The sequence below is a fragment of the Pinus tabuliformis genome, chromosome Q, assembly GCF_031772625.1.
Source record: "Pinus tabuliformis cultivar Carrire ecotype Pingquan chromosome Q, CPIR1, whole genome shotgun sequence".
Classification (NCBI taxonomy): domain Eukaryota; kingdom Viridiplantae; phylum Streptophyta; class Pinopsida; order Pinales; family Pinaceae; genus Pinus; species Pinus tabuliformis.
The window spans coordinates 276,270,955-276,284,968 of record NC_142296.1 but is presented as its reverse complement, the minus strand read 5'-3'; positions in this window follow the sequence as shown (position 1 = coordinate 276,284,968).

Sequence of the window (14,014 nt, the reverse complement as noted above, 5' to 3'; positions counted from 1 at the left end):
GAGGAGGCTGCGTAACCCAGGCATCTTGAGATATCAGCAAGCACTCTTGGGGTAATGTTCCAGCTGTATATGTGGCATTTTCTCTTGTTGACAGCGCTGCCTGTGGCTTTGCTAAATTCATCCAGAACCACTTTGAATTTTGAAGCAGAGGAAATTGTGGCAGGTCCCAGCAGCAGTGTGTCATCCGCAAAAGAAGCATGATTTATGTTCTTTGCCCCTCTTACGATGCACAATCCTATAATGTCCTGATCTTGCATTCTTTTGTTTAACAGGAAGCTGAGGACGGATGCTTGAATGACAAAAAGCAGAGGGGAGAGAGGTCACCCCTGCCTAAGACCTCTCGATGCTTTGAAGAAATTAGTGGCTATTCCATTCACTAAAGGGGCGATCCACGGCTCCGAGATGCATGCCCGGATCCATTTAATGAACTTTTCTCCAAACCCAAATTTGCTCATAACATTCAACAGAAAACTATGATTTACTCTATCAAATGCATTGGCTAAATCAAGTTTAATGACCATGCCTTGCTCTTTTCGAAGAAGACTGGAGTGAATAGCCTCTTGGACGAGAAAGTAGTTATCCACGATCTGCCTTCCTTGGATGAAGCCTCCTTGATTCTCAGGAATTATTTTGGGGAGGATTGGCTTCAATCTGTTAGCAATTATTCTGGTGATTATTTTGTATCCGGTGTTGCATAGGGAGATCGGGCGAAATCTGTTGAAGGTGTTGGCCCCTTTTTCCTTTGGGATGAGGGCTAAGAAGGCAGAATTTGTGCTACCTCCTATTTTCTGGGTATTCTGAGATTTTTGAACCATTCTGAGCAAGTCCTTTTCTATGATCGGCCAACATACTTGGAGAAATCTAGCTGAGAAGCCATCCGGTCCCGGGGCCTTATCCGGATCCATGTCAAAGAGGGCTTTTTCCACTTCCTCTTTGGTGATTTTAGCCTCAAGCTTTTCCTTTGTTTGCTGAGATATCACTGAGGGTACCACATCTAGCAGATTTGTATTTTGGTTCTGATCCTTGTCCTCACTATACAAACTTTGGAAGTGTGAAAAGGCAGATTTCTTTATGTGCTCAAAATCTTTATAGATGTCATTCTCTTCTTTGATCTCTGAGATAATGTTGAAACATTTCCTCACCTGGGTCTGTTTGTGAAAAAAGGCAGTGTTCCTATCCCCAGCTTTGAGCCAGAGATTGCGGGATTTCAGCCTCCAGTATTCTTCTTCAGCAAGGCAAGCCTTGTGGTATCGCTGCTGCAGTTGAGATTCCTGATCCATCGCTTCCTTAGTGATTGCATCCTTCTCCATGCTCTTTTGATGGGAGTCGAGCAAGGTTTTTAAGGATTTTCTTTCAGTGGCCGGATTGGACAGGGTCTTGGCCCATCTTTTAAGAGCTCCTTTTACCCTCCTGAGCTTTTCTTCCCATACATAGAAAGGCGAGCCTTTGACCGACTGGTTCCAACTATCTTTGACAATTTGCATAAAGCCTGGCTCCTTAATCCAAATCGGGCTAAAGCGAAACGGGATAGGGCCCAAATCCCGATGAGCTAAAAGCTCAAGCTTAATTGGCTTATGGTCCGAAGTGCTATTAGGCAGGATGTGCATTCTTGGTTCTAGTCCTAGCAGCAAGAAGGAACTTTGAATGAAAAATCTATCTAGCCTGGCAGCTATATGGCCAGGGCCTAATCTTTTGTTAGACCAAGAGTACTTACCGGAAGAGGGCTACATTGAGAGATATCTTAATACTTAATAGATGGAATTTATTTGCACTGTAGTGAATTCTTCATCCATAGGGAATCCTTGGAGAGGTGGATGTTTACTATAAAATTATTTGCACCGTAGTGAATTCATCCATAGAGAATCCTTGGAGACGTGGATGTTTACTACAAAATTTCTCATTTTCTATCTAAGTTGGCCTTCATTCTCTCTCTTTCTCTTGAAACATTTTCGAGTTTTTGCACTCACTCTGCACTGTCAGGATGAGGTTGTGCCACGACAATTTGAAATACATGAAACTTTATATTATAATATTAGACTCAAACTGGCAACTCCTTATACATACTCATCATATATGCGAGTTATCATGTACATCAAAGTTTTATGAGTAGTAGACTTACCTTTGCCATTATTTTGATTGAACCATGAGCAAGGGAATCATAATAGTATTTAAAGTGACTGTTTATATTATAAAGGAGTTGTTTTCAGGGTTGGAAGGGTTGGAATTTGACCGGCAAAATGCATGTCATATGGTTTTCATAAACATAATCAAAAAACTATTGCAATATGAAGGATATTTTACTAATGCATACATTTACCCGATTAAGCATGTATAAAAAGGTTATGGGTCAACTTTAACTTAAGGAAAAAAATAAATTACACATTTTATTGTAAAATTGACCATTTTGCTAAATAAAATTTGCTTATATATAAATAAATGTTATAAATAATAATGAAGAACTTCTCATGGAAGAAATTACTAGAATTGGAATAATCTCAAATCCCTAGGAAATTTGATGGGTGGAGAGCCACATGGCACAAATATAATTTTCTAAATTTATTAAAAGTAATGGACCATTTTGCTAAATAAAATTTGCTTATTATATAAATGAACGTTATAAATAATAATGAGGAACTTATCATTGGAGAAGTTATTAGAATTGGAATAATCTCAAATCCCTTGGAAATTGTGGGCGAGGAGCCAAAATATAATTTTTAAATTTATTAGAAGTCAATGCAACCTAACAAACTCTGTAATACACTATAGTGGTTGATACGCATTAAGACTAAGCATATGTTGAGCATATTCTCTTGAGAATCAATCTAGGCCATCAATTAAAAAAATACAAAAAAAATCAACAAACCTTCTTCCATCTAAAGTTCATATATATATGTCTATCGGCCATAAATATAATTTTGGTTATTTATTGATTTTTTTTAAATGATTTTATTAAAAATTATGTTAATAATTATTTTAACTATTCATTTTTGAAAGTGACAAAATTTATTATAATTTAGTGTTTACTTGAAAGTAAGGATAATACCAGTTTAGATTCATCTCAATTTTGGATCTACCAAGTGTCAAGAGGGATCAAGTACCTTGAGATGAAAATCTATTTGGGAGTGAAAAAGTATTTGATCTCTCTCGACACTTGGTAAATCCGGAGTTAAGATGGATATAGGATGGTTTAATTTTCCTCTTTAAATAGACTATTTTCCACATGGATACCATCATCACTAAATACCATAGGTTCTCATAAACTTGAAACAAAAAAACCATTGGTAACTTGACCAAGTCAATTTACCTTAACTGCCAACAAAAAATTAATAAAAATAAAAATAACAATAACATATTTTTATTTGTTTTATTATTTTGGCCGAGTTAAAATGTTCACGACATTACATGACATTTTTATTTTATTTTGACCGAGTTAAAATGTTCACGACATTACATGACATCACAACATCTCTACCATACTAGGATTTGACCGCTGGCCGATTAGACTGTGAGTAGACTTGAAACAAGGGCATAACAAGAGACGATTCCGGTTTGAAGCCTTTTGGTTGTGCGATCTGACTTTCTTAGAATAAATGAAGGAATGGTGGAGATCAAGCACGGAACAAGGGAGAAATAAAATGCATACATTCCAACTATGCCTTAAAGAAATCACAGGAAAAATAAATTAAAAAATGCAATGAGGAGGAATTTGGTAATATTCAACAAGACCAATAGTTGTTACATTTTAGTCAATCCTTATACTAAAATAGTGAAGTAGAATTCGAAATTGATCTTAATAGCTGTTTGTAAAATAATTAATTAATTCATCTTGAGTTAATTAGTTAAGAAAAATCAAACATGAAGTCTATGTGGGGACATGCAACAGTTTCTCCATTAATTGAGGAATTTATCAATCAGTTAAAGAGATAAGAATGAATTGTAATATTGAGTTGTAATTAGTTGGCCCAGTTAACTGAGTCAAGTCCAGTTAGATTAATTCAAACAGTTTGTTGAATTAATTGTAAGTTCAGTTAGTTAATTCTTGCATGCATGTAACTACTGCACTTCAGATAACTGAGTATTCTCTCATAAATAACTCATGCATATCGGTTTAGATAGAGACCCAGTTGAGATCAGAGGAGGGATAGTGTACTATCAGTTGGATGGATTTTTCCTCTAAAGGAAACTCATCCATGGAGAAGGATTTATCTCCTTCAGGATTGTGCAGTTACTACTGGGCCAAGTGAGCAGGGTGAGGTGGGAATTCACATGTGTGGCTTCACTAGACCCCAAGAAAAACTGCGCAAGGAAATAGGAGGCTTGGAGGGCAGAGGAGAAGGTTGTGAGAGCCCCTGACTGTCTATGAATAGTATTATTTGATTGCAGAGAGAGCATGATAGCTTGAGAGCTGATTCTTTTTGTAACTTGAACAAGATTTCCACTTGTATGATAATACAAAGTTGGGGTTTTAGGCTGAGGCTTTCCCCGAGTTATTTCTTCTATGTTATGTGTGATTGCTTTCTCATTCTCAGTTATATGTGTTCTCTTGATCTTGCTCAATTCGATTAAGCTTCCGCAAAGTGTTGTAGAAGTAGATCTTGTATTGTGTTTTAGTATATTGCATAATTTGTTGATCTACAATGGGAATTTCTACATGGTATCGGAGCAAAGGTGATCAAGGCGAAGAACTGTATACAAGAAGGAGAAGTTCAAAGTTTGTGTTCCTGAATATAGAAATCGAGTTCTTATCACATCTCAATTTCACCTATGGCATTCAGTGGTTTAAGACTCGAGTATGCCCTTGATGGCAGCTCGAATTATATAGCCTGGAAGGATCGCATGGAGGTAGTATTAGAGGATAATGATCTAAAGGACTTCATTGATCAAGAAGTCCCCAAGCCAACTGATGTTACTCAACTGGCGGAATGGAAGAAATGTGTGGCTAGAGCAAGGAGAATCCTCTTGGAGGGAGTTCGAGACCACAGTGTCTTGAGCCTCCATGGGAAGGAGACACCATTTTCGATGTGGAAAACATTGAAAGATTTATATTAAAACAACAGCGATCAGAGGAAGCTGGTGCTGAAAGACAAGCTTCGTAAGATAAAGTGTGAAAAGGGCGACACGATCTCTACATATCTAAACAAGCTCACCACCTGCAGGGATGAGCTTGGAAGTGTAGGGATCACGACCGCTGATGATGACATGGTGATTCTTACACTCCTCGTTCTTCCTAAGAGCTGGCATAGCTACCAAGGCTCGGTTAATGGAAGAGAAAAACTGCTAGATTGGGAATGACTTTGGTCGGATCTGATGCAGGAGGAGATAATAAGAAGCACTAGAGATGGATCTTCTTCATCCAAGGAGGATGAAGAAAATTATGCCTTAGTGAGTAACGAAAAGAAAGGAAAGGAGAAGGATTCTCATTCCAATTCAAGTTCTTCCCATGGTGGGAAGAAGTTTGAGAAATCGAAAGTGTGATGCTTTCGTTGTCATGAGCTGGGCCATTTTGCTACAAATTGTCCACTGAGGAAATCCAAGGAGGGATCCGTGGAAGGATCAGAAGGTGAGGCACTAGCCTCACAGTTTGAGTTGGATTTCACACTTTTCGCATGCATGGTTTCATCCATGGTGGGAAATGGTTGGTTTCTTGACAGTGGAGCTTCTTTCCACATGATCAGCGACAAGAATTTGTTTAGTACCTTGGAGGAGAAGGATCTCCAGATGCGGATTGCAATGGGTAATGATGAAAAGTATGGTGTCTCAAGTGTAGGCACAGTTGTTTCTCAAAGGGAGCATGGAGCTCGCATTACCTTGACGGATGTCAAGTATGTACTAGGAGTGAAGAAAAACTTGGTGTCAATGGAGATGCTGGAAGACAGAGGCTATGATGTAGTCTTCACTAAGGGAATAATTTTCCTTAGACACATCATCACTAGACAGGTGAAGCAGATTGGTTCACGAGTCAAGAACCTGTATGCTCTTGAGGTTCAAGATGCATGCAAAGCCTTGAGGAGCAAGGCAACTGATGGAGACTTGGTGGTTGAGAGGGAGAGTACATTACCTCTCAACATGCAGCCACAAGAGAAGTCTCAAATGATTGTGGAGGAGCCACGATTGGTGAAGCAGCTTCAGGAGGTTGTGGAGTAGCCACAACTAGGGAAGCCGAGAGGAGACAGAGTGGAGGCATCCACTCATGCAAAGACCTCCAGTAGGGGGAAATTTCGAGCCAGGTGGGTAGAGGGATCACATGCATCCATACCTCCAGGTAGGAGGTGGGGCGATGTGGAGTGATAATCCCAAGAAGGCTGGAATAGGGGCAGGATCTTTGAGGTACCCAACCTCTTTGATTCGACTTTGCTACGGGAGCCCCAAAGAAGTGTAGCAGGACTGGCTGAGTGGGTAGAGGCAAATGCGGATGGAGCGGCAGAGAGAGCTACAGTGTAGGAATCCCAAGACAGTGCAGAGCTAGTAGGTTGCAGCGATGCGAGAGGCACAAGAGTGTTGCACTAGTGCAGGATGGCACAGAGAGGTGTGCAACAGTGCGAGATGCATGGAGATGTTGCAGCAGCTCAGAGGTCAGAGAGGGAGCACTTGTCAGCGGTAGAGGGAGCTTCAGCATCAGAGTATGTTTCTAGCCCAATAGAGAGGTCAGTTGGGAGTTTTTTTGTTTCTAGAGTTGCTGGAGCGTCCACACTTGGAAGAAGTGTTGCATGCAAAACATTCCAAAGGTTCAGGATCGGGTTTGAGTTGAAGCCTTTCTTGTTGAGAGGGAGTGTTGAAAATGGCAACAAGAAATGCTAAAAATAGAAGTGCTAAAAATAGCACTGCTATAAATAGCAGTTCAGGTACTAGTGCTGGACTGAGCAACAAGGAATGAAAAATGGAAGTGCTAAAAATAGCATTGCTATTTTTAGTAGTTCGGGATGGATTCCTATTTTAGTTAGTCCTTATACTAAAATAGTGAAGTAAAATTCAAATTTGATCTTAACATTTGTTTGTAAAATAATTAATTAATTCATCTTGAGTTAATTAGTTAAGAAAAATCAAACATGAAGTCTATGTGGGACATGCAACAGTTTCTCCATTAATTGAGGAATTTATCCAGCAGTTAAAGAGATAAGGATGAGTTTTAATTAGTTGGCTTAGTTAATTGAGTCAAGTCCAGTTAGATTAATTCAAATAGTTTGTTGAATTAATCGTAAGTTCAGTTAGTTAATGCTTGCATGCATGTAACTACTGCACTTCAGATAACTCAGTATTCTCTCATAAATAACTCATGCATGTCAATTCAGACAGAGACCCAATTGAGATTAGAAGAGGGAAAATGTATTATCAATTGGATGGATTTTTCCTATAAAGGAAACTCATCCATGGAGAAGGATTTATCTCCTTCAGGATTGCACAGTTACTACTGGGCCAAGTGAGAAGTGTGAGGTGGTAGTTCACATGTGTGGCTTCACTAAACCCCAAGAAAAACAGCGCAAGGAAATAGGAAGCTTGGAGGGCAGAGGAGAAGGTTGTGAGAGCCTTTGACTGTCTATGGGTAGTATAATTTGTTTGATTGCAAAGAGAGCAAGATAGCTTGAGAGCTGATTCTTTTTGTAACTTGAACCAGATTCCACTTGTATAATAATATAGAGTTGGGGTTTTAGGTTGAGGCTTTCCCCAAGTTATTTCTTCTGTGTTATGTGTGATTGCTTTCTCATTCTTAGTTATATGTGTTCTCTTGATCTTGCTTAATTTGATTAAGCTTCCGCAAAGTGTTGTAGAAGTAGATCTTGTATTGTGTTTTAGTATATTGCATAATCTGTTGATCTACAGTGGGAATTTCTACACACCTAACCCTGAACTCAACCTTCTTAGCTCTTATTCCAAAATCTGACCACTTTGATGAGCCCCAGGGGTTTAGACCTATAGCTTTATGCAATGTAGTATACAAAATTCTGTCAACAATAATGGTCAATCGCCTCAAACTGACCCTCCCAGGTCTATTCTCCCAAGAGCAGATTGGTTTTGTTGAAGGAAGGAAAATTGTGGATGGGATAGTAACTGCTCAAGAGGTAATCCACTCCCTTAAGAATCTTAAAGCCAAAGGAGCAATGATAAAACTAGACCTATCGAAAGCATACGATCGGTTAAACTGGACCTATCTCCAAGGAATCCTGAAAGCCTTTGGCTTTGACCCCTGATGGATAAATTGGATCTATTCTTTGATATCGACCCCTGTGTTCTCAATTCTCTTGAATGGAGCACCGATAGAGGCATTCAATGCAACAAGGGGGCTAAGACAAGGAGACTCGATTTCCCCTTTCTTGTTTATATTAGCAGTTGAAGGGCTAGGAAGATATGTTAAAGCAAAGGTGAAAGCAGGAAAATTTAAAGGTCTGCGCATGTGGGGAAATGACTTGCCATTAACTCATCAACAATTTGTTGATGACATCATGATGTTCTGTCAAGCTACACTCAAGGAAGCCAGGGCCCAAGACTTCACGAATGCCTCAGGAACGCAGATCAACAAAGAGAAGTTGGATATCTTCTTCTTCAACACAACAACTCAATCCCAAGAATTCCTGGAAAGAATAATGGGCTTTCATGTAGGAACCTTCCCATTGAAATACCTAGGGATTATGCTAAGTCTTCACCCGATCAGAATGGAAAATTGGAAGGTACTCCTGGAAAAGATTCAAGGACAACTATAGAATTGGAAATTTAGAACATTAAACATGGCAAGTAGAGTCATACTGCTAAAGGAAATGCTACAATCAATACCGGTATACCAATTCTCAAGCCTAATAGACACTAAAACAGTATGTAACGAGATGATCAATATCTTCAATAAATTCGTGTGGCAAGGGCCACAAAGAACAAAAAAATGGGCACAATTATCTTGGAACTCGCTAATTAAACCAAACAAAGCGGGGGGGCTGGGCCTCCGAGATCCGTATACTCTAAACCAAGTAATGGGGACTAAGTTATGGTGGAGATGGATATAGGGAGGAACAAATCTATGGAAAGAAATGTGGGGTAGAAAATAGGTGATGCCTAGATCGACATAAGGACACTTGAGAATCTAGGAAAATATAAAGAGGTTAGCTATATAGAACCTTGCAACAAAAAACAAGGAACAGATAAGAAACCATAGCTTCTAGGAAATCAAGGGAGGAGATAAAGCTAGGTTCTGGCAAGAGGCTTGGCAGCAGAGAGAAAAATTATTCAGTAGGCCAGATCTAGTGAAAATATTCCTAAATACAAACAACCTAACAAATCAGACAGTGAAAAACTTCTGGGAAACGGAGACAGGAGTACAATGGAGAAAATGGAAGAGAAGACAACATTGGCCAGAAGCACCAAAGTCTATACAATGGGAAACCTACGATAAGGAGATGGATTCCAGAAGAATAACAATTGTGGAAGGACCGAAAATTATAAGACGGGGATACAGAATAAAAGGTATGTTCACCATCCAAGAAGGATATCATCTGCAAGCAGAACACCAACAATAGCAAGGGTTACCCATATGGGAACGCATATGGAAGGAAAAATTGTGGCTGAAAATAACCTTCTTCCTATGAGTGGTCCCCCACAGCTGAGCCGCAACATAGGATCAACTACAAGTAAGGGGGATGCAGGGCCCATCATTTTGTTGCACATGTGAAGAAAAAATGGAAATGATGGAACACCTTATAAATGCTTGCAGTTACAGCAAAGTCCTATGGAAAAATCATGAAAAAATATTTGGCCACACAGACAAGGATCAATCAAGCACAAAAACAATAATGGAAAAATGGCAAAAGAAAATATACCAGAGCCCCATCTTGAACCAAGCCTAGAATATCTCCCTAGGATTCCTACTATGGGCGGTGTGGAAGGAGAGGAATCAGAGAATTTTTAAAGGGGAAAAAAGAATGTTATGAAACCAGCTCACAAAAAGATAGAAAAGATATATCAACGCCTTAGAATTCAGCCTCTTTGAGGGGGTAACCTCCTTTACATTACACAAATGAACAATTCTTGAATGATTCAAATGACAAAACCTCCTTTCTATATATAGGAGTCTAAGGGGTCACAATATAACCAAGCCAACCTAACAATAATAATATAAAGGCACAATAGTAACAATGGGGACAATAGGAGCACAACAATAACAATAAGGGATACAATGACAATAGTAATGGGGGAATCACTAGTATTATAGGGACCTAACATGCCCCTCTCCTTCAAAAAATTGTTGTCCTCAATGCTTGAGTAGTTCTGGATGTTTCTGTATAAAATTTTCATCCTCCTATGTGGAATCTTCAACAGGTAAGTTCTTCCACTTGATGAGATACTCTGAAATTGATCGATTTCGTAGCTTCCGAGTTCTTGTTTCCTTGACTGCTTTAGGTTCCAATATGATTTTTCCTTCCTCATCAAGTTCTGACAATATTATTTAAATTGGAATCTTATCACCTATAACCTTCTTTAATCATGAAACATGGAAATCTGGGTGCACTTGGGAAGCTGCAGGAAGCTCCAATTTGTATGCCATAGTACCCATCTTTTGCAACACCTTGCACGAACCATAATACTTTGGTGATAATTTATTATCCTTCTTAGCTTGCTTGAGGGACATTTGTTTATATGGTTGTAGTCATAAGAATACCCAATCACCTACATCAAAAATTATTTTGCTGCAATGTTGATCTGCCTGTTGTTTCATTCTATTTTGTGCCAAGGTGAGGTTATCCTTTAAGAGTTGGAGAACTTGTTGCTAATGCTCAATGTGATTTGCCACTGCTTGAACCTTAGAATTTTATCTTAAATATGATGTGATGGATGGTGGATGATATCCAAAAAGTGCCATTAATGGGGTCATTTTTGTTGCAGTATGGAAGGAAGTGTTATACCACCATTCAGCCAGAGGCAACCATTTGACCCATTGTGTCTGTTTATCAGATACAAAGCCACAAAGATATCCTTCCAAACATTTGTTTACTATCTCAGTTTTCCCATCAGATTGAGGATGATAAGATGAGCTATGAGCTAATTGAGTACCAAGACAAGAAAATAATTCTATCCAAAAATTTCCAGTGAAAATGAGATCTCTGTTGCTTACAATAATCTTTGGGTTTCCATGTAGCTTTTAAATTGTTTCCATAAATGCAGTAGAAACTGTACTCGCTTTAAATGGATGAGATAATGCACAAAAGTGTGCATACTTGGTAAGTCTGTCAACTACCACCATGGTAACACTCTTTCCTTCGGACTTGGGTAAACCTGTAATAAAATCCATTGAAACCTCCTCCGAACATTGGCTTAGAATGGATAAAGGTTGTAATAGTCTTGGGGACTTAATTGTTTTAATTTTATTTTGTTGGCAAACCAAACATTCTGCCACAATCTTTTGAATATCCGATTTAAGGCCATCCCAAAAAAATCCTTCTTAACCCTGTGGTAGGGATTTAGAAATCCTGAGTGCCCTCCTAAGGGAGAGGTGTGCAATTCCCTAAGAATACTTTGTTTGAGTTGGGAATTCTTGCATAGGTATATCCAATCCTTGTACCATAACGAATCATTTTTCCAGCTAAATGTATCAGATGTACTGGGATCTTGTTGTATCTTTTGAATGAGTGCCCACACTTCCTTGTCATTCTTCCATTCATCCCTTTCTTCGTTTATCCAATCTGGTTGGATAATAAAAATGGCGCAAATAAATGCTTCCACATCCTCATCCTTTCTTGAGAGTGCATCTGCCACAACATTTTGCTTCCCTTTTTTGTAGATGATTTCAAAGTCATAGCCCGACATCTTTGTGACCCATTTTTGCTGCTCTTCTGAAGATAATATTTGTTCTAAAAAGTATTTAAGACTATCATGATCTGTTTTTACCTTGAAGTGTCTTCCCATTAGGTAGGGTCACCATTTCATAAGTGCATGTAGTATTGCCAACATTTCCTTCTCATAAATAGCTTTGTATAAATACTTTCCTTTGATTGGACGTCTTTCGAAAGCAATGGGTCTTTCTTCTTGCATTAAAACAATACCAATTCCATTTCCTAAGGCATCACATTCCACAATAAAGGTTTTTGTGAAGTTCAGTGTAGCTGAGACTGGTGCTTGGCACATTGCCTCTTTAAGATGTTCAAAGGCCTTTGTTGCTTCTGGAGTCCATGAGAATGCATATTTTTTCAATAATTTTGTTAGAGGTGCTGCTATTCTCCCATAATTCTTAACAAACTTGTGATAATACCCTGTTAACCCGAGAAATCCTCGTAGATGCTTTATGGATGTGGGGATTTTCCATTCCTTAATGGTTTTAATTTTACTAGGGTCTACCTTAACACCTTCATGAGATACAATATGACCTAGATATTCCACCTCTTGTACTCCAAAGAAACACTTGGAGATTTTTGCATATAATTGTTTCTCCTCCAATAATTTGAGCACCATCTCAACATGTTGGACATGATCCTTCCAAGACTTGTTGTAGATTAGTATATCATCAAAAAATACTAACACAAATTTTCTAAGGAAGGGTTTGAAAATGGAATTCATCAAACCTTGAAATGTAGAAGGTGCATTAGTAAGGCCAAAAGGCATGACCAAAAATTCATAATCGCCCTCATGAATTCTAAATGTTGTTTTTGGAATGTCTTTAGTCTTCATTCTGATTTGATGGTATCCTAAACAAAGATCCAACTTGGTCAAGTAAATTGATCCATGCAATTCATCCAATAATTCATCAATGACAGGAATGGGAAATTTATCTTTAATAGTGAGCTTGTTGAGCTCCCTATAATCTGGACACATGCGCCATGATCCATCCTTCTTGTGAACCAATACTACTGGAGCAGAGAAAGAACTTTGACTAGGTTGAATTATACCAACCTCTAGCATTTCTGCAACCATACATTCAATTTCACTCTTTTGGACATAAGGATATCTGTAAGGCCTGATGTTTGGAGGAACACTTTTTGGAATCAAATTGATAGCATGATCATGATCACAAATAGGTGGGAGGCCTTTGGGAGTCTCAAATACATTGGAATGATTGTCCAAGACTTTTTAGAGATATGGAGAAATGGATGATTTCGATGTGGGATCCTCTAGTGAACATAATTGTGCAATTCTGCCTCATTGTTCTTTCTTTAGAAGCTTTGTCATTCTGTTAGAATTGATTATCTTTCCCGGTTTCCCTGCGATACCCCTTAATTCAAATTCTTTTCTTTCTGAAGATAATTTCATGAAAAGTTCTTGAAAATTAAAAGCTATTGTACCCAAGGATTGTATCCCTTGGACTCCTAGTACAACATCAGCACCACCCAATGGAATGGAAAGCATTGGGCTATTCAATACATATTCTCCCATGGATAGCTTGATATTATGGCACTTTCCTGAGCAATTTATGGTTCCTCTACTTGCAACCATCACTTGACACTCTGGTGTTGGATATAGGAAGAAATTCAATTACTTGGCTATCTTACAATGAATAAAATTATGGGTACTTCCCGAATCAATCAACACTATTACCTTTTTCTTCTTGATATGCCCTTCTATCTTGATAGTTTGAGTGGTAATTCCAGCCAATGCATTACAAGATATGGTCAGATTCATTTCTTATTTTTCTATGGTTTATTCCTGGTGTATATCCTCTTCTTTTGACGTTTCTTGTTCCTTTTGTTCCTCCTCTTCACAATCTATGTAAAATAATTTCTTCTCGGCACACTTATGACCTTTATTTTATTTGCTATCACAACTGTAACAAAGCCCTTTTTCTCTTTTTTCTTCCAATTGTTGTGGTGTCAACCTTGTAGGTTGTGGATGGATAGGGGTAGCAACACTTCCATCTCTATGATTATGAGTGGTAGGCTTCCTTTTTGCCATAATTTTACTTTCCATTTTTCTTGCCAACCTGAATGCCTTCTCCAATGAATATGGTTCCCAAAGACAAACCTCATGTTGGATGTTATATTTTAAAGTCCCTATGAACACATTAATCCTATGCTCCTCTAGAATATATTTTACCCTTATATTCAAA